This window comes from Amblyomma mixtum, chromosome 8 (genome assembly GCF_055824585.1).
Source record: "Amblyomma mixtum isolate Tamu chromosome 8, ASM5582458v1, whole genome shotgun sequence".
Taxonomy (NCBI): domain Eukaryota; kingdom Metazoa; phylum Arthropoda; class Arachnida; order Ixodida; family Ixodidae; genus Amblyomma; species Amblyomma mixtum.
In genome coordinates, this window is record NC_143019.1 from 44,430,970 (window position 1) to 44,451,287 (window position 20,318).

At 48.0% G+C, this 20,318-nt stretch overlaps 1 long non-coding RNA gene across 3 annotated transcripts in view; it reads right to left on the minus strand.

Moving 5' to 3' along the window:
* LOC149332262 (uncharacterized) overlaps positions 1–20,011 on the minus strand; it is a 42,626-nt gene extending 22,615 nt beyond the window's left edge. For all 3 annotated transcript variants that reach the window (XR_016284885.1, XR_016284884.1, XR_016284886.1), the window contains exon 1: positions 19,797–20,011. This is a non-coding gene — a long non-coding RNA (uncharacterized LOC149332262). The remainder of the gene's footprint in view (positions 1–19,796) is intronic.
* Positions 20,012–20,318: the final 307 nt, after the last annotated feature.

Sequence of the window (20,318 nt, forward strand, 5' to 3'; positions counted from 1 at the left end):
TGGTTGGCCTGTCACCACATCTAAACACAAACTTTGATTGGTGTCCAGCATTTCGCCAGTTATGGAAGCGTTGGCCACTGATGATTTGCCCTGCTGAAAAAAGTTGTACGATGCAATAAGCTCATAGAGTTCGTCACACAAATATCATAGAATTATCATACAAATCATAGAAAATTATCATACAAATGTCATGCATTTCTGTAAAGTCGTGCAATCATCAAAAAGATGTCCCAGAATATTATACGATTTGTGTAATATTTTATGAGGAAGCCTCTATGAGGTTATTGCATCATAGATTTTTTTCAGCAGGGTGAAACCGCAGTTTCCAGCGCGGTGCACACAGCTACTGTTGCAACATTCCGAGCTGCTTTTCTTCTCTTTTGTCGATTTTCTGACGGGGATCCTGTCTGAGGCAAAGTGTTCGAAGGACTGAAGGGGCCATAAATGAAACGTGCTTTGTCTTGCTGCAACCTATACTTTCATTTCAGTGTCAGAGTTAGGTTTGGGGTTTGGAATAACGGAATAAAGTTTTTTATTTACAAATTAGGACTTTTTCAAATGTTTATAGTTTCCCTCTTTGCGCGCAATCTGGCGGTCCATTCTTTTTGGTATGCAAGCCCTCGAGCAGCTGCTGGAAGACCCTATGAACCCAGCAACGGAAGAAGCAACAGTGCCTGCATTCGTGTAATAGTGTTTCCCTCTTGGCATGTGCACAAATAAATAGAAGTATGCGCTGCATATTGTCGTTGTCTTGATTAGTATAACAAATCATTTCCCGCTGCCCAAGGCTGCAGGGCAGTAATACGTCAACTGTAAGTATTCAAGTTCCACTATTTCCCGATTCAGATAGTACAGCTGTAACGGAGGGTGCTTTGTTAAGCACGCATAGCTCGTAGTGACGCTTTGTACTTTCAGTTACTCTTTGTAGCAGGCAACATCTTTTTCTGCGAGAATGTCTCCGAACCTAGCACCACACTGACACCTGATGATGAAATAAAACTCATTGGTTAATAGACTGCAAACAACAGAAATTGAAAAATGAGAAAAGAACTTCCTACTGCTGGCTGGAGACTGAGAAAGAAACTTCAGTAGCGTTTGTAATTTACTAAGACGACCATGTTCAGGAAATTAATAGAAGATGCCATTCACAGAATTCCTCATCAACGCATGTTGCGCTTACCAATAACAGAGCTCCTGTTGCGCATAAAACGTAGCATATTTTGCATTACGTCCGTGGACATCAGCTGGCTAGTTTCTGACTCCGTGCACTAGTATACGTTGTTTGTGCTTTCTACGTGACGTAGGGTGCCTATTTATATTCCTTTTCGTCGCGATTTAAACATCCACGGTTGTTCTCTGTGCGAACGGAGCGACCAACGAATGCCACGACGCCAATGCCGGAACTTGCTTTCAATTTCCCAATACAAGTTTTAGCGCTCGGTAAGTCCTTTTAATGCGTTATGCTCGCTTCAGCAGTTTTGGTCCAGCACGTCTACATTGACGCACCTGTAGGGCATCTAGGGTTTTTTTTTCCAGAAACCTATAGCGCCAAAGGCATTATAGTGGGGCTACAGGAAACAAAAAAAAAAGAGTGCAGCTTCACAAGAGTGACAAGAAAGCATTATTTCATGTAACCCACAACACATCTTGAACGCACCTCTGCCATACAAGTTTCTATGCTTTCTGTAACATTGAAAGCGATCTGACTATACTTAATCAGCAACTTCACTACCTAACCCTTATCCCGTGACCAGATTAAAGGACGGCCTAACCATATCAACGAATACACCAATTTCATAAACCTTTTTTTTTAATGCATCGGAAATTAATTTTGAGAAAAGAAATCACCGCTTCATTATGCTGACTTTCACATGACCGGTGCGACCTGGCTTTTATTACCGTGGTACACGTATTTCTTGCCGTTTATGAAGCATCGTGCGTGAGATTGACTTCTTCGACACTGATTTTCGCGAAACTCCCTACACTTTATTTTTCCTTGCGTACCCCTTCCCAAAAATCCTCTTAAATGCTAACTTTGCTTTCTTTTTGTTTAGAAAAAATTTTATTTACATATGTACACATGCCAAGGTTACTAGATACATTCACATTTACAAGAACACATGACACATGTAAGGCGAGCCAATTAAAGAGGTACCATAAACATTTCTAAGTTACTAACAGGAATGGGCGATGTAAAATAGGAATGCATATATACCGATTGTCAGAAGAGCGAAAAGGCAATAACTGGACATTGAAACATTGAAAAGGATACTTTAGCGCCAGTTTGGCCTAAAAACCAAGACAATACGACCGTTATTTACAGAAATAAATGGGCATCACCACTGTCGGAGAAACTCTTCCTCACCCAAGAAAAAGAGTTCCTCGGACAAAAAACTGATCAGCTCCCGTCGGAGACGGCCGAGAATTGGCCACACAGCGCGGCGTCGAAAGCCACTAGCGACCGCGGCGCATCGACTGCGCCATAAACTAAAAAGACCTGCAACTATTAACAGGCGAGCAAAACGGCCGCTGGGGAAGCGGCCGCGGGAGACGAAGCACGAAATGCCCTGCCCACGAAATCCCGCATGAACCGCGCGCCAAAAGACACGCGCTACAACACAGGTGACTGTAGCGTGGCGATTAGATTCCGGGAGCGGGCAATTCGGACAGGTACTGGAGCGTAACACACCCCACCGTTCTAACCGATCACAAGTAGGGAGCACTGCCCAGCCAAGTTTCCAGACAAAGTCACGTAGATGATCTGGGAGAGGTGTCGACGCTAAACGCGCCCACTGAACCCGGCGCATAGGTGAGCGGCGAGACGCCGGCACAACAGGTAACAATAGCGTGCCCATAATGTCCACCACACGGTCTGCAACGATGTTGACAGCAGGTGCTACTGCTCTAACATGCCTGTAAAAGGCCACTGATGAAGCGTAGAAAGCTGTAGGTTGCTCTGACTGGGGTCCATGATTAACAGGGGCCGCCGGATCCAAAAAGCGTAAAGAAGGGCCCAAAAAGTACCGAGCCAGGATTCGCGCCGGAGACGCGTTTCCTAGCAGGATACGCAAAATACTCTTCAACGCTAACAGCGAGGACGTGACGGACAAATTTGGAAAGGCAAACCCTCCTCTCTCCCGTGGTTGTCCAAGAACAGCAAGGGCCACAAGCTCGGTTCCGCCATGACCAAAAGAACGAAAAAACTGTAGTCTGCACTCGCCTTATGACACGGAGGGGTGGTTTAACAGTGTAGCAGAGGTACCAGAAGGCACCGAGCATGACGGACTGAACCAGGTAGCGCCTCTCAAGCAGAGGCAAATCGAATGTCTGCGCCCTTCGCACACGAGCTGTAATGTCTTCGACGACGGAAGACCACACACCATTCCATATTCCAGCACAGTCGTAGGTCACACCTAAAATGCGCATCTGCGCGCACCACTGCAAAGGTATTGAAGATGTAATACGAGTTTGGGTAGACCCCACAAAAAAGTAACAACTCTTCGAGTAATTAAGAGCAGCCCCAGACAAGGAGGCGTACTCACGGAAAACATTTAAAGTTTCAAGCAGGCTGCGTTCATCAGCTAAGTACAGAGTGATGTCGTCTGCATAAGCAGTGACGCGTACCGCTTCGCTGCCTGGCAAAGCCAGACCTCTAATAAAGGAGTGGCGATTGACTGCCAAGAGGAAAGGCTCTAATGCTAAGACAAAAATCTCTGCCTCTCCCGTAAACGAGAGTAGAGTAAGCATGAAATGTTTACGGGCCTAATGTCATCTCGGTGGACACCCGAACCGCACCGTACAGGAAGGCAGGAACGCCACCACCCGTTCAGCGCGATGCCTTGCCATTTGAACGCAAGGTTTTTTGAGGAAAGGAAATGGCGCAGTAATTCTCTGCCATCTCGGTGGACACCCGAACCGCACCGTAAAGGAAGGGAGGAACGCCACCACCCGTTCGGCGCGATGCCTTGCCCTTTGAACGCAGCGCTTCTCCCCCGGATCACGTATGACAACGAAGTGTAACGTGGCATTTATGTGCTTTTTGCACGCCTTATTAGAAATCGGAAATTACAATTCCGTGCATTATCAAACCCACAGCTCCACTGATATCTTGATAAACATTGAGAAGGCACTGGCAGCAGTTATTTTTTGTCTCGTTTGGAGACCAACCGGTGCTTGCATGCCGGTCGCGTAGGAGGGCTTAGAGAGTCTCGTTAAATCTCGTTAAGTCTCGTACGGTGCCCGGATGTTCTCGTTTCAGAGCCCGGATGACTGGAATTCAGTGCCCGGATGACGGGAATTCAGTGCCCGGATGATGGCTCTAGGTCTCGGCGTGACGTCACCACACTGCCGACAACGGGGGCTAAAAGCATTTCATGCTTAACAAAAGGGGGGAGAGCGGACAACCTTGACGGACGCCGCGGCGAACATCAAATGCGGTACTTTCCCGGCCATCGAGGAACAGAGTGCTTGAAATATCTCTGTACATCTCTTTAATGAGAAGCACGAAAGAAGGTGGGAAGCCGAAAGCATCCAGCATCCCGTAAATGTACTCGTGCTCTAAGAAGTCGAACGCCTTTTCCTGATCAAGGGAAACAAGAAGACCCTGTGCGCGCCGTCGTAAAGTATACGCTAGGATGTCTCGCGTTACAGAAGATAAACTGTGTATTTCACGGCCTGGGATGGAGCAAACCTGGTGGCAGGAAATAAGTGACGGGAGGAGAGCTCGTAGACTACGAACGAGTAATTTTGCTAATACTTTGTAATCTGAATTTAGCAGGGTGATAGGGCGCCAATCTGCCGGACATGTCGACATAGGAGAGTTTTTAGGAATAAGGACAATGCGGCCTCTTTTGAATGATTCAGGAAATACGTGCTCAGTAAAGCATATTTTTAATACTTCCGAGAAAATAGGGCCCACAATATCCCAAAATTCTAAATAGAACTCCACAGGAAGGCCGTCTGGACCAGGCGCTGAGCCTCGTTTCATGGAGTCCAACGCCTCCTTGATTTCATCTGTTGTTGGCACAGCCATAAGGCCGTCATGGAGTTCAGTTGAAACCTGCGGCAAGCCTGCTAAAAATGGGGCTGCGGAAACGACATTGCGATCAACTAGAATGACCGACTGAGCAATACCCCTGAAATGGCTAAAAAACGCACTGAAATTCCTGCCACCTGGTTGGGACGTAGCCCCGGCGGAAGATGCAAACGCAGGGGCACCTTGAGTGTACAACAGCTCTTGGCGGGCCAACCGAAGCACCTCAGGATGAGCAGTTGGACTGCGTCGACAACGCCATGCAGCCGCTGTCAAAGAGGAGGCACGTAAAAGACGCTGTAGGATAGGATAGGATAGGATAACTTTATTTGGCTCTAGCACAAGTGTTTTTTTTTTTATGTGGTCAGATGAGTCCATCCGCAACGGTCGGTTGCCCCTATTCCAGGGCTCCGCTGGATGCTGCCGTCAGCTGAGCTCGCCGTATCAAACCGATCTGGTCATCGCGGCAGTCGCTGGAGAGCAGACCCTCCCATTGCTCCACACTTGGGTTTTGTATAACTGGGACGATGTCGACTTTTTGACATGCCCATGTGATGTGATACAGTGTAGGTTTTTCATGGCACCACGGACAATTGCGTGCGTAAAGTGTGGGGTGAATTTTACTTAGTGTGTTTAGATTTGGATATGACCCCGTTTGAAGTTGTCTCCATGTGACAGCCTCTTCTTTGTTTAAAGATTTGTGCGGTGGTGGGTACCGCATCCTGCTGCCTTTGTAGTTGTTGAGTATGGCCGAGTAGTCCTGAGGTACTGGCAGGGATTCCTCAAGGTCGTTGACGTTGGATGCTCGGTAGTTAGTATATCCTCGAGCTATCCTGTCTGCCTCTTGGTTTCCTGCCACCCCCGTGTGCCCCGGTACCCAGATGATCTTATGTTTGATCGCCTTGTGTGGTTTTGCATGTGTTTGTTGCGTCTTGCAGTCTACAGAGCGGAGTATGCGGAGCGCTCTGTGACCACTCTGCCGCAAAGATAGTTGCGGCAGGCTGCTTGTGAATCAGTAAGAATTGTCAGTGACCGCCCAGTACGATAGCCCTCCGCTGCCGCTAGAGCGCTAGACGCTGTAGGCGCTCCGAAAGCTCCTCTTTCCATGCGCACATAAGCGACGAAGGCGACGGGGTGCTTTGAGCAATACGTAGCTTCGCCGTCACCACACGCACCTCATCTGACACGCGAGCCCTAAGGGCTCGACCAGATGCGGCGCAATGGTGACGCCACTGCTCCTTCAGACGGTCCCAGTCACCAGGCACCGCCCCAACAACCGAAAAACGCAAGACCCGTGTGACCCCCTCTTTAGTGCTGGCATCGTGAAGTATGCGTACATCCAACCGCCATGGTCTATGGGGTGATACTGCAGGCGCCGGAACCGTGAGTGATAGAAGAAAAGGGCGGTGGTCTGATATGTGCACCGGTGAGGATGGCAGCGTCAGTACATTAGCTACACACACTGACCGCGAAAGGCTCGCCGGAACGTACGCCCTGTCTAGCCTACTCGACGATAACCCGCGACGCCAACTTCCACACAAAGACGTTGCCATAGAGGAGCTCATACGCGTCCGTGAGCATGAAATGGTTCACTAAGCGGCGCAACTCACGCGCATTCCAGCCTGGCCTACCCCTACCAGGGCCTTGCACATCGGCGACCGTATCGAGCACGCAGTTGAAATCGCCCAACATCACAACATTACGCCCTCCAAGAAAATACACATCTAAATCTTTAAAGAATGCGTTTACCAAATTGGAATGCGCAGGCGCATAAATACAAAGAATTCTCAGGTGAAGTGCGTTAAACGTGCAGTCGAACGCCAACACGCGTCCAAGCGCATCGTAGGTAACATGATGATCGCGCAACAGTGAGCGGTTCAAAACAAGAACGCCAACGCCGCTAGAACGCGTGCTGGCGTACGAAAAGAAGGCATCGACGCCAAACCTACGCTTGAATTTCAACACGTCACTGAGACGAAAAAAATTGGTTTCTTGCAGGCAGACGATATCGCAACCCGAGGAACGAGCGAATGCGACCACCGTTGCCTGCTTCAAAACACTGCGGAACCCCTGCACGTTTAGAGTAATAATTTGAAGGTTAGTCATTTTGGAAATGAAAAATGAAACCTGAACAGTCGTGATGTTTAGACAATCCAAAGCGCACCGCGAACGGCGCTAAACCACCTCAATTTTTGCGGAGGGTCGGACCAGAGGAGGCACGAGGCCTCCTTGGCCGACCGGCAGAATTGTCCGAGTCCGTAGTCGACGCATGTGGACGCTTTAAGCTCGAACTTAAAGCGACCATCTCAATATCCGACGACTCTTCGCTAGAAGTGCTAGCGCTGATCCTCGATGTTGAAGAGGACGGCGACTGCACAGGGTCAGCGTCTGGAGATGATCTTGGCTCTCGTACAAGCGATGACGAAGACGACGATGGCGGCGTCGGGTCCTCCTCAGGCGTGATGGCAGTCTCGTCAATGACGAGGTTGACTGAAGAGGCCGAGGACGTCAAGCTGCTGTCGTCACCGTCGACCTCAGCTATGTCGGCGTCCCTGCTCAAAACCGCAACGCTGGCCGCGGGCTTTAGCGCGGGCTCCGAGGGTGGCACGTTCTCAGCCTCAGATTTTTCCAGGGACACAGTAGGCTCGGCCCCTGTCTCATCAGGGACGCTCGGAGAGACTTTGTTAATTAGCAATCCTTAAAATCTGCTTTTCAGCGTAGGAAGCGAAAATATTAATCGAAGGACGATCTCTGCAAGATCTGGACTTGTCCAACCTACGAGCACTTTCATTTTTACCGATTCAACACACGTTTGATTTACACGTATAACTGCGACAGATATAACGAACGCTCGGCTATTAAGGCGAAAGCCTTTAATGCCCCATACTGTTGTTAGCAGACGCGTCGGCAGCCGTGTCGACAGACGCGTCGGCAGGAATGTCGACAGACGCGTCGGCAGATTCGTCCGCCTTTCGGCGTCAGTGCTTAATAGGCTCAAGGTTCCAGCATTAATAAAGGCGCATCTAGTGAATGCATGGGCTTTATAAATAAAATAAAAGGAGTAAAGTCAAGGAAAGGAAAATAAAAACTAAAAATAAGATGTGAAAATAAAAATAAAAAACAATAAAATTAAGAATAGGAGCAAAAAATAAATAAAAAACAAGATATGAAAAATAAAAAAGTAAATAAAAACAAACAGTGGCCAGGAAACGCTTTCGCCTTGCAGCACTTTAGTGAGCCAAAGTGCCCCCTGATTTTTTCTGCATAATGCACTGAGCTAGAAGTGTTTGCCTAGTGCATCTGCTTGGTGCCGAAATGTACCGCCAGCAGTGATAACAAGAGGTAATGTACGTGCACTATGCCCTCGAAGTGCTTTTAGTGTACAGTACACTTTATGCGTATCTGCGTAAGAATTTACACAGGAGAGAAACGACTGCTAACTTTCCCGCTTGGATACATCGAGTACGCTTGCATTTGCTTTAGCTCGCTTAAAGTTCAAGTTGCCAACCGTAGAATTATAGCGAAACTTTTACAACGAATTATTTTCGTTCTCACGAGCTCTTCTGCAGTGTGCATCCTGCCCTGATCTACGTTTGCTTTGTATTTCAACTGGTGTCTTTGAGATGGATTTCTGTGCAGCGCCTATAATACGCAGTGCGACCAAGAATTGAAATTCATCTATACCTAGTTATGAAATTGATGAAGATGACAATGGAGCATCTTTCGATCAGCAATCCGTTCTTTAAACTTACTAGGATTATTTATTTACCTTCGGGTTTATATTTTATGTGCATTTTAGAGATATGGGAAAGAAGTCACTTCTATAGAGATTATCTACAACAGCCCTCACAGTAGCTGCCAATAGCAAGGTCTATCGCAGCGCGTTAGCTGTGTGCTGCATTAAAGCATGTTGGTTCTCTTCTATAGAATATGCATGACCCAGATAACAATATGAATTTTTCGACTAGCGCAACTCGAGAATCGGTTCTAATACCTCCCCACAATGGGTGGTGTGCGTGAATATCGCCGACCAACAGGAACGGCTCCGGAAGCTAGTAAATGAGTTTTTCAAGTTAGTCAATGGAAAGTTGATGATGTGGTGGTATGTATAGGCAACATACGGTTATTACTCTACTACATGTTAGTGCTCGTATTGCCACTGCCTCTAAATCTGAGAGGCAATTGAATTCTGAAAAACAACAGCAACGACACCTGATGAGGAGGTACTTCCTTGCCAGTCCTTCCGGTACACTACATATTTCTCCAGAAAGTTTCGTTGTGTTTACCGTAGGCAAACTATGTTTGGTTGATACTGCGCGAGTATTTCGATGCCAACCAGCTTCTTTGTAGCCCTCGGCAGTTCCAGTGCATAATGCTTTCGACAGCCGTAGTTGTAAGCGAGGACACGAAAACTAGCCGGAGTTATTCACATATAGCCGCATTTATTATCCTGCTAAATTGACAGATGTCTTCGGTTTGAGACGGTCTTGGAAAATCCGCCTCTATTTGGGGGACTCCTTCAGCGTCTCCGACGCTGAGAAGCCTGGTATTACCTCCACTGGAGACGCGGAAGCAGATGTGGATTCGTCAAGAGGAAGAGACTCTCTCTCGCGTGCCTGTATTTTCTCAGAGCTCTGTGTAAAGTTGACCTCTGGGACAGGGAATGTTGGCGATGGTGTATTGCGTGCCCAGACGGCGCCCGCCTCTGCACGCTGCGTCAGCGTAGGATCTTCCGGAGAGAAGCTAGAGCTTCGTCCGGGCTTCAGAAAACGTTCTTTTCTGTAACATTTATCTGGATTACTTTTTTTTTCTCTTTCTGGAACGCCTGACGTGTTCGTGAATGCGCAGCGTGTGTCCTGTGACAGTTGGGACATTCTGCTTGACCGGCACTGCAGTTATCAGTCAGGCGCTCATGGGCACCGCTCTTCGCATTGATGAGATTTCCACGGCATGTTTTGGATCCGTGTCCGTACTCTTCGTAGTTGAAAAATCTTCTCGGGTTTGGGATATAGGGACAGATTTTACAGTGGATGATTCCGATTTCACAGTATCTGGTAGACGGCACCGTTCAAATGTTAAGGCGATATCGGATGCCTCTTCCTCGTTTCGCCTCATAGTGATGCGGCGAAGGGCAATCGCACCTTGATCTCGGAAGCATTTCAGGGGATCAGACCGCATTCTGATATACCACCTTGTACAGTGTTTAGATTCCGTTTGAGGGGTGACTGTCACCAGAAGGTGAGCAAACTGCTTTTGCTTGAGAGGATGTCAGAGTGATCTTCCTGCGAAACTTCAACCAGAAGGTCATCGGATGAAAGTGTTTTTGCTTTGTAATTTTTTCCTATCATTCCTCAAGGGTTCTAGCAATAACAAAAACAGACACTGCAGGAACTTTGTCGTTATCTACTAGGGAGTGAGAATAACCGCATTTACAATGATTGCACCGGTATTGATAAAAACACTTATCTAAAGCAGCCGTATTACATTTCAGAGAGACTAGACAACACGAAAAAGATGAAGAGTTATCAATGCCGCATTAATGTATTTAAGTATTCGTTTTTCCTACCCCAATTCTGGACTGGAATAAGCTTCCGATTGATGTGGTTTGTTCACCTGGTTTCCAAAGTGCTGTTGAAATGATAACCTGATGTATTTCTTCCAGGTCTCATGCGTTTACCAGCGCTTTGCCGATGTGTTACCATTCATACTACTTGTGAACTCCTTTAGTCTTCTCTTAGTATGCTGTGTTATCCTTGCTGACATGTTTCCCAATATCTTCTGTGCATGTGTTATTCTATGTAGTAATATCCCCCCATAATGCCTCATGGGCGCTGTAGGTACTTGCAATAAATAATTAAAAAATATCAGGAAACGAGGAAAGTAGTCACAGTGCGGTCGATTTCTAGTGGAGCCTTCTACGGTGCAGTTGCTTTTTAGGAATTCATCAGGCTTTTTGGAGGAAGAGGAACTCATGCGATATAGGTATGCTGACGGTTCCTGAAATGTCGCCTGTGTTGCCCATTCTTATTTACAGAAAGGTCCCGGAGCCCCTGACTCGAAAACAGACGGGGAGCCCGTCGGCCGGAACTTGACCATGGCTCCAACCGCCGCCGTTCATGGTTTCTAACATTCACCTTAAAAACTATCGCCACGGTGCGGATGACAGCTTCCGTATAAGGGGGCTAAGGGTCCGTGGTGGCACCAAGCACCATCACCTTGAGACTCAAGGTGGCGTTGCGGTGATGGGAGCGAGATGCTAAAGCCCCGTGCACGTTAAAGAACAACAAACAAACAAAATAATGCATGAATGAGGCAAGATGAACAACTAGATGGGAACTTTCACTCGTAAAAGCGATTGGAAGCGGCAGCATAAAATACCGAGGAAGTAATTTGTGAGGGTAATGAAACAGAACGAAGGTACTCAAATTTAACTTGATTATGACCAAATGTTTCGGAGAATCCCCCAAGGTGGAGTAGATTTGTAATAAGGGAGTAATTACTCATTGAGGTCCAAGCTTGCCGTCCTGGTTAGCTCAATTGGTAGAGCGACTGCTCCGGTGTAGCGGTGGTCCTGGGTTCGTACCCCGGACCAGGACGAATTTTTCTTTAACTACGAAGTTTCTGAGAAAGCTGTATAGCTTTCCTTTGTAGCCGTACGGCTGCGCTCGGGTGGACGTCAATGAGTACTTACTCCCTTATTAACTTGCTTATGTTAGCTTATGTCGATTATATAAGCTGGATGATTGTCCTCTGCCGTTGGCGCATCTTCCTGACTGCCTTCAGGCTCGCCTAGCTCATTTCTGTCTCAAAACCTGCTTTGTACGAACTATTCAAAGCTATCCTCAACTTCCGATTGGGAAGATATAGATTTGGGCACCTCTGTTTTTTTCCACATCCATGCCGGTATCCCGAATTGGGTCTAAAAATTACAACGAGAAAGCCAGAGGAATGTTCAACACTCTAGCAAGGGAACAGCGGTTTGAAATTGGTGGCGAGGTGCTGGAAGTAGTAAGGGAATACGTCTACTTAGGGCAGGTAGTAACCGCAGATGGGGATCGTGAGAGGGAAATAACTAGAAGAATAAGAATGGGACAGAGCGCATATGGCAGGTTCTCTGTGGTCATGAATGGCAGTTTACAAATATCCCTCAAAAGAAAAGTATACAACACTTGTATCTTACCGGCACTCACCTACGGGGCAGAAACGCGGAGGCTAGCGAAAAGGGTTCAGTTCAAGTTAATGACAACGCAGTGAGCTACGGAAAGAATAATTATAATGTAACGTTAAGAGGCCGGAAGTGGGCAGAGAGGGTGAGGGGATAAATGCGGGTTAATAACATCCTAGTCGAAATCGAGAGGAAGAAATGGGCTTGGGCAGGGCATGTTACGCAAATGGAAGATAATCGCTGGTCCTTAAAGGTAACGGAGCGGATTCTAAGAGACGGCAAGCGTAGCAGTGGACGCAGTAAGTTAGGTGGGCGGATCAGATAAATAAGTTAGCGGGGATACGGTGGCCGCAGCTGGCAAAGGACAGGGTTAACAGTAGAGACATAGCAGAGGCATTTGTCCTGAAGTGGGCGTAGTCAGGCTGATGATGATGATGATGCCGGTAGCACGCCTGAACGATATTCTTTCTCGTGACGTCTCACTTATCTAACTCGGCCACTCTGAAGACCCAGTACTTTCTCCTCTGCCTGCACTGCCCCGGAGATCATAGAGGCAACGATCCATAAAAACCATAAGCAGACTGAATGAATCTATATACAACGCATCAAAATGCGCAACCAGCACCAGACTCCACTTTATTGCAGCACACCCAGCAACGCAACGCCACCCGATTACCATCTAGAATAGCCATCGCAAACAGCGAAGACGCCGCAGTCTCAGAAGCACAGGACAAGCAGCCTAACGCACCACTGTCGTAGCCAATGGCATCGGCAAATGCTGCTGACATCCTGCAACGATGTGCCTCGAGTAAAGGCCCTGTGCGCAGCCTAGCATCTAGAAAAACTGACACAGCTACGCCGACTGGTAAGCCAAGCACTCCTTCTTCGATGTTACAACCACACACTACTACTACCATTTACGCAGCTCCACAATATCAACAACATATCCAACACATACCGTCAATGCTAGAATCTGATATGAACAAAACAGAGATCCCGTTAACGTGCTTTGAAAAGACTGAACAGACTTCACCGCCTGACTGACACTGCAAAGAAACTTGACTCAGCCAACGAACGCAACGAAACACGCCAGAGCATGCTTGAACGCCTTCCCCCAAATGAAAATTTTAGCTGCGAAAACATGGCGTACATTTCTCAGTCGCAAAAGAAGCAAGGAGAACAGCTAGGAAACACGAAACATTTTCCGCACAAGCTCATACCGCTATAATGCTGGCACGCAGGACGTATTTCTCATACTACAAAGCACGCTTCTGCAGCCAAAGACAGCACTGACACAGGCACTTTTCGCAACAGACATAAAAAAGACCCTCGATAATGTTACACATGATCTCATACTCAAGTCCGTTCAAGACACACGATGCGGCCCCAACATGTACAATTACATACGCAGTTTTCTCAAAGGTAGGGTAGCCCTTTTCAAGGCAGCGCCGTCTCTCTCTCCTCCCCAGTCAACATTAGCCGTGGACCACCTCAAGGATCCATTATATCTCCAACCCTCATTAATATATGCCTGAGAGCTCTATCCACGATCTGAAACCGTCATCCCACATTCTACGCCGTTACCTTGTGGAACGAATCCGGATGTCCTGGGGACGTTGAAACGACCCTCCAGGAAAGCATACACACCATAGTGGATCACTTCCACGTAACCGGATTCAAACCGTCAGCAGAATAGTCGGAATTCCTCCTGATGAATCGAATGCAATACCAAAACAAAACCACCGCCCTGTTACAACTCACCCTACTCGGCAGACAGGTACCAAAGCGTGTAGAATACTCGGACTCCTAATACACGATTACGACAATACATACTGCAACCTTGTACAATTTCAAAAAGTTTTCCTATTCGTACCGCACAGTGCTTTAGCCACATGACTGAAGGAGCACGAAACATTAACAACAACGGTTTATGGGGTTTGAGGTCCCAAAGCGACTAAGGCTATGAGAGACGCCGTAGTGGAGGGCTCCGGAAATTTCGACCACCTGGGGTCACGGAAAACAAACCATACGGTGCGGTTGATGCAGCGCCCAAACGCACTTCTTCGAACTACTTCTTATGAAACGATACTCGAGCAATGAACTTCACAGGATGAGAACGCAAGACAGTTGAAGCCAGGGCTACTGCGCTGCGAACGGAAATTCAGTGACCGCGAGTGGCATCATGCCTATGCAGCTGCAGGCTAATGACTGGTTATCAGGAAGTGAAAGCCGCGGTCATTGTCTCACGCCTCGATGGACACCTCAACCACGCCGTAGGGGAAGGTGGGAGTGAAAAAAGTAAATTAGCTGTGGTTTAACTACTGCTCAACCTAGTTAGAGAGTGAAAGCTCTAGTGTATCGAGTAACTAGAAGCGGCTTGGCGTCAGTAACGCTGAGAACGTTCCGGACAACTACCAGCACGGGAGCTCGTCGAAGAGGCTGCGTCTTCGTTCCCTTCCACGTCAGCGCCGTCTGCGGCGAGATCAGTCCCGGTAGGCACCTTTTCAACGCGCAGAGTGACGTTATGCTAGGTCACGTGACTTGCACTCTGTTATAGGGTATATGACGTCATCCATTCACCGATTGTTATTCTTACATTTTGCTAAATTTTTCAAAGTCAAGCAGAAGGTCACATCGTGTTTAGCACTTGTAGTTATCCACTGCTATAGAAACATATCAACTCATTAATTGTTGCAATTAAATTGTATAATTAATGTTAATTAGGCAAAACTTCATCTTTACAATGATGCATTACATGTGGACATTGTTTACTCCAATGTATTGTCATTACTATACTATGACGTCATCATGGTCAACCACAGTAACTAGTACACGGCTAGATGCAATAAGACTAGCGATCCTGCGGCGCTACTCCGCGGCCAAGCGCGGAGCTCGGCGCTGCGACCACCTGTTTCCAGACGCATATCCGTTGTCTAGGCACGCCGTTGCTAACCGCCTGCTACTCCTCTCGAGGCTCCGGCGCCGTTAAGCTTTTGTTATAAAAGACTGCCGAGATCTCACACACCTTATCCGACGGATCCTTAGCAAAAAAGTGTACGACGCCATAGCGTAGTGTGTTAGGCTTTCCACTCTGAGCAGTTTGACACGTTTAAACGCAGGGCAGTCTCCCATGCCTCTCAGGTGGGTGTGGGGGAAGGTGAGGATTCTGAGCACATGGCCACACCATGTCAAAGCTATCGTATATCTCCCCACAGTGCGGGCAGCGCCCATCTATGTACGGATCAAAGTGTTTGGCGATGGCAGAACAGAGAAGAGTTCCTGTCTGCACTGCAGGTGCCGTGGAGTTCGCTCCTCCGCTTTGCTCAGCCCCTTGGCAGGTGTTGGGTAGAGACGGTGGCTGTCGCAGTAATGAATTAAGATTTCGCGGGACCGCAGAAGCGGTTTATGAGCTACTCAGCCAGGAGAGCTAGAATGAGGAGCCCGGTGTGTGATCGCTCGGGCGGCCGCATCAGCGGCCTCAATGCCTCGTAGACCCTGGTGGCCAGGAGCCCAGATTACATTTGAACGAGTTGGATCGGCGAGAGCCCGTCTTACAATTTGGGAGGCAAGAGGTGATATTTCCACTGCAAGGTAGCGTTCACAGGCCCGGCGAATGTCTGTGCTAACCGTTCTCGATTTTGGATCGGTGGCAGCGAGAGCTATTGCTATTTCCTCCGCTCGCGTTGAATTCGGGGCCCTAAACGATAGGCCATCGACATTCACTCCCCGGGGGACTACGACAGCCGTGCAGAATCCCGCGGCCGACGGCCCTGTGATGTCTGCGTAGTAGACGCCCTGTTTAGATCCATATTGCCTCTCAAGCGTGCGAACCCGGGCTTGTAGTCTGCCTTTATGTGAAGTCATGTCCATGTTACGCGGGAGCGGAGCGACACAGAGCATATGGCGCCACAGCATCGGCCTCTTTTGATGACGTCGACAATGCTGTCTCATGCCTTTAGTGCCAACTTCAATGTACACACTGTCGAGGCACAAGTGGATACTGTCCTCATTAGGGTCCACGGTAACGTGAAAGTTATCACCCTTAACATTAACCGCTAAGTCGGAATCGCGTAAAGGCCACGGCCACGAGATGCGAGGTGATGAACGCGTCCCTGTTAGCGAGGTAATGGACGTTAAATTTTTCCTTTCCGTTCTTTTGAAAAACAAAAAAGTGTATAAAAGTAGACGAGCCATGTGAATGAGCCCGGAATGCAAAAATGAGAAGGTAATGAAATAGCGCTCCGATGATCTGTGCTGCAGCGGCTACGTGGATGTTCACGGCCGCTAGAAATCATTACAGCGCCGGGCAGCATCGCCCTGGCCACTGTGTTCACTCGCGCAAAGCGCCGTAGCGCGGCGGCCGCAAGACATGGACGCAGCGGGCAAAGCGAACGCCGCACTAGGTGTTCACCAGTGTTGTAGGCGTTACCGAAAAAAAAGTAACTAAATGCGTTACTCGTTACACTAACAAAAAAAGAACGCGTTACCGCCCTACGTTACCTACAAAAAAAGGTAACGCATTTCCGTTACCGTTACCGAAAAAAGGATCGCACGTTACTTTGCCGTTACTCCATGGCCATAAATTTTAATCAGTGGTTCCTCGCTGTAAGAACTCAAGATAACAATTTTATAAAGCTCATACTTCATATAATTCCAACTTCACAAAGAAAACATAGCTGAACTGAACAAATTTACAGTAATTCTGGTGTGCTTCTGCTTACGAAATTACGCGGAAATTGTGTAGCAATAACGAAATGCTTAAATGTCATAGTTCAGAAAAATATATTTGCGCACATAAACAATTTTTTTTACTTGAACCTGCATAATTATTGCAAAAATGCTGAGTGTTTGCGTCAAGGTGTTCAAGGTCAGCTTCGCTCGCAAAACTTAGCCGCAGTTGCAGATAGAAACAAATGGTTGACTGCAATCCCCTTTTCTGTGCTGTATCATTGTACTCTTTCTATGGCTCTCTTGGGGCCAACTTGAAGTGAACTGGCGACATTCATGAGTTTGCTCACAAGAGGGAACTGCTTCCACCAAGAATGCGAGAGTGTCGCCTGGGAACGATACATTTTGGTTGAAAAACAAGCTTACGCAGAAACTCACTTAAAGATTTCTCCAAATGGTTCATTGGTGGCTTGGCATGCGTCCACTCTTTAGAGAGTTGTGTGTGTGGGTGGTTTGGGGGTGAATACAAGTGGGTGACTGCGTGTTCGTGCTTTCTTTTTTAGTTGAGTGCGTCGTCAAGGGCAGGTGTTTTCTGGCATGCATGCGAGCCGCAACAAGGGTCGTCGAGAGCACCGGTAGATTTTGTTTATTTGCACCATCATTTTTGGCGTTTTTTTTTTGAAAAAGAGGCGGAGGGGAACAATTGAAATAAAAAGTAACTAGTAACGTGACACGTCACGTTACCGAAAAATGTTAACGTAAGTACGTTGCCCGTTACAGGTCCGAAATGGCAACGAGTACGTTACTAAGTTACCGAAAAAAGTAACGCGTTACCGGTAACGCCGTTACTTGTAACGCGTTACCGACAACACTGGTGTTCACTGGTTACCGCTGACCACCCGAGGGCGAGCGGCATCGATTTCTCGCCCTCTATCCTCGGCGCAAGCGAGCGGCAGTATCCGCCGGAGCTGCTTGTGGCCCATTCAGAGCGGCCTGAAACATCCTTAAGTCCGTTCACTTGGACTGCATACGACCCGCATACCTTACGGCACGGTTAGGGTGTCCACCGAGATGTGAGAAAAGCACTGCGCCATTCCCTTTCCCGAAAAGCGAACCAACCAAGCGCATGCCACTGCATGGTCGCGACGCCGAATGCACGCGCCGAACACAATGTTGTACACAGTCCGAAGATGATTGCTCGAGGCCTAATCTAAAGTACTCTAACGCGGTTCAATATCGCAGGAAGACTGACCAATACGCGGGAGCTTAGCTAGACGCTGGACCATCACCCCACAGTCCGCACTATCCTGCAGCGCCATTTTTACTGAAGAGCTTAAGTGAACATGAAAGCAGAAAAAAATTTGGTGCAGTTTGGCCTAAACGACAGCGAACCCTCATGTTTCGTTATACTGTACAGCCGACGCCGATGAATATCCAGCAGGAAAGGTGCGCTTCTAAGCCGAGTAGTGGACCCCCTGGCATTCCAGGAAAACCAGAAATTCGGGTAGACGAAGGCGAGATTCCTCCTTGCCCAAGAAAGATTTGGATTGCACGAGAGATCCATACTGCGTGGCAAGGAAGCAAACCCGTTGGGGTGTGCATTTTTGACAAAGGCTCTACACCTTCGCGAACAGTCCCGAAAAAAGCGTAATCACCTGCGAAGAACTGCGATACCTTGCCAGCCTCCTGGTTTCTTCTGGCGGGTGCATGAAAGGCGTGGCAGAATGACAACGCAAAGACCGCACGTTGGCAGCGATGAATAGGAATGCCGAGGGTGAAGATAAACGCCACTAAGCTTCTCTGTAATCTTATGATTCCCAACAGCGTTGGCAGTCCATCGCATCTACGATAACATGCATGAATGCAGTTCTGCTTCTTGAGGCGACCGAACTCAAAAGGAATAAAAAAAAATTAGGAGTCCAAAAATCTTTTCTAACGCGACGATTCAATGCCACCTTGCGCGACATAGGATACGGTCATGTGTGCAATCGCCAAACTCTTGGAAATTTCACGACAAGGACTTAACTGGGACAACGTCGCGAAGGCTCTCTGCGTGCGCATACTAATTATTGGATGATAATTGCGATGCGTGCTCAGTGGCGTGCACTTAGAATGAAACATCAGATTTAGGCAGGTAGTCAGCAGTAACATCAGTACGCTCAAGTCTCGGCGAAACAAAGACCCTGCTTCTCAACATATGCGCGCTATTGCGAGCGATATGCAAGAGTGAGTAACAGAACGCATGCAGATGCGACTCAAGCGAGCGCCGGTGGTTGAACTTAAAATTGAAGGCTTCTTCGATGTGGATGAAAATGGCTTTCGAAAACACAATCTTTTCTCCCTCAGTACCGGATAACAAAATGACTTCTTCACACAGTTAAAGCCTGTTTCACATGCATGCAAGCGAAAACGCTTGCGATTTCTGTCCCCGAAGCAGAAAAACGTGTTTCGAGCGGCCGCGACAGCTACAGGGGCCAATGTGACGATGTTCCGAGAAGTACGAAAGTTTTCGCGGCGTCGCGCCACTCATTCGCTTGAAACATCCTTAACCTTCCCGGTGTTAACACCGGCAAGAACAGTGCTTCTAAATTGAAAACCTGCAGTACTCGCTGAGTGAAGAACTACGGCGCTTACTTCCATCCGTGCTTTCTAGAAGAGGCGAGCCGTGATCGCGTCAAGGCCTGAGTTTCACTTCTACATCGGCCACAGCCACGCGACCACCCTCAGCGGCATATGACTGTATCTGTCACTTTCTTTCACCAGTGCTTCTGCGATTTGGGCAACAAATCTCACGGAGTAAATATAGGTCGTTACGGGTTCTTCGCGTGAGCACTAAAAGCACTTTCTACGCTAATAAAGTTCTCGATTGTTGCAAGACTCGCGTATTCAGCAATGCCAATTACAGAACTGACCAGATGCCATCGCACTTACCACTCTTGCTGCTGAGGTTGAAGCTTTGGGGAAGGCTTAGTTCACGCAAACCGATCGTGTTCACACATTGAAGATATCACGCCAACAACACCGCACTTCGAAGACAAGCCGGCACTGGCACGTTGGCAAGAGTTCTTTCTTCCGCCGCAGAACAGAATATCCACCGTGAATGGCGACGGTCAGGCGAACAGCTCACACGAACACGACGTTGTCAGGCGCCGTTGGTAGCTGGAGCTTCAGAATTTTTCAAGCCATAACTTGACAGAAATGACAAACAGGGGCTGGGGTCAAATTACGACGAGATGCGTAAAGGGCGCATTAGTCCAATAATTAATGCCAGCTTCGAACTACGTCACAAGTAATTAACGAAATGACATCCGAACACCGCTGTAACGGCGAACCGCCGCCTTGTCTCGGCCAGGTAGGCTTAGGCCTAGTCTCGCTAATTCTCGTCCGCCGGGCGGGAACAAGCGGGAGGCCTGATAGCAGAGTTGATAGCGCATGCTGCAGCTGAGGCCGCAG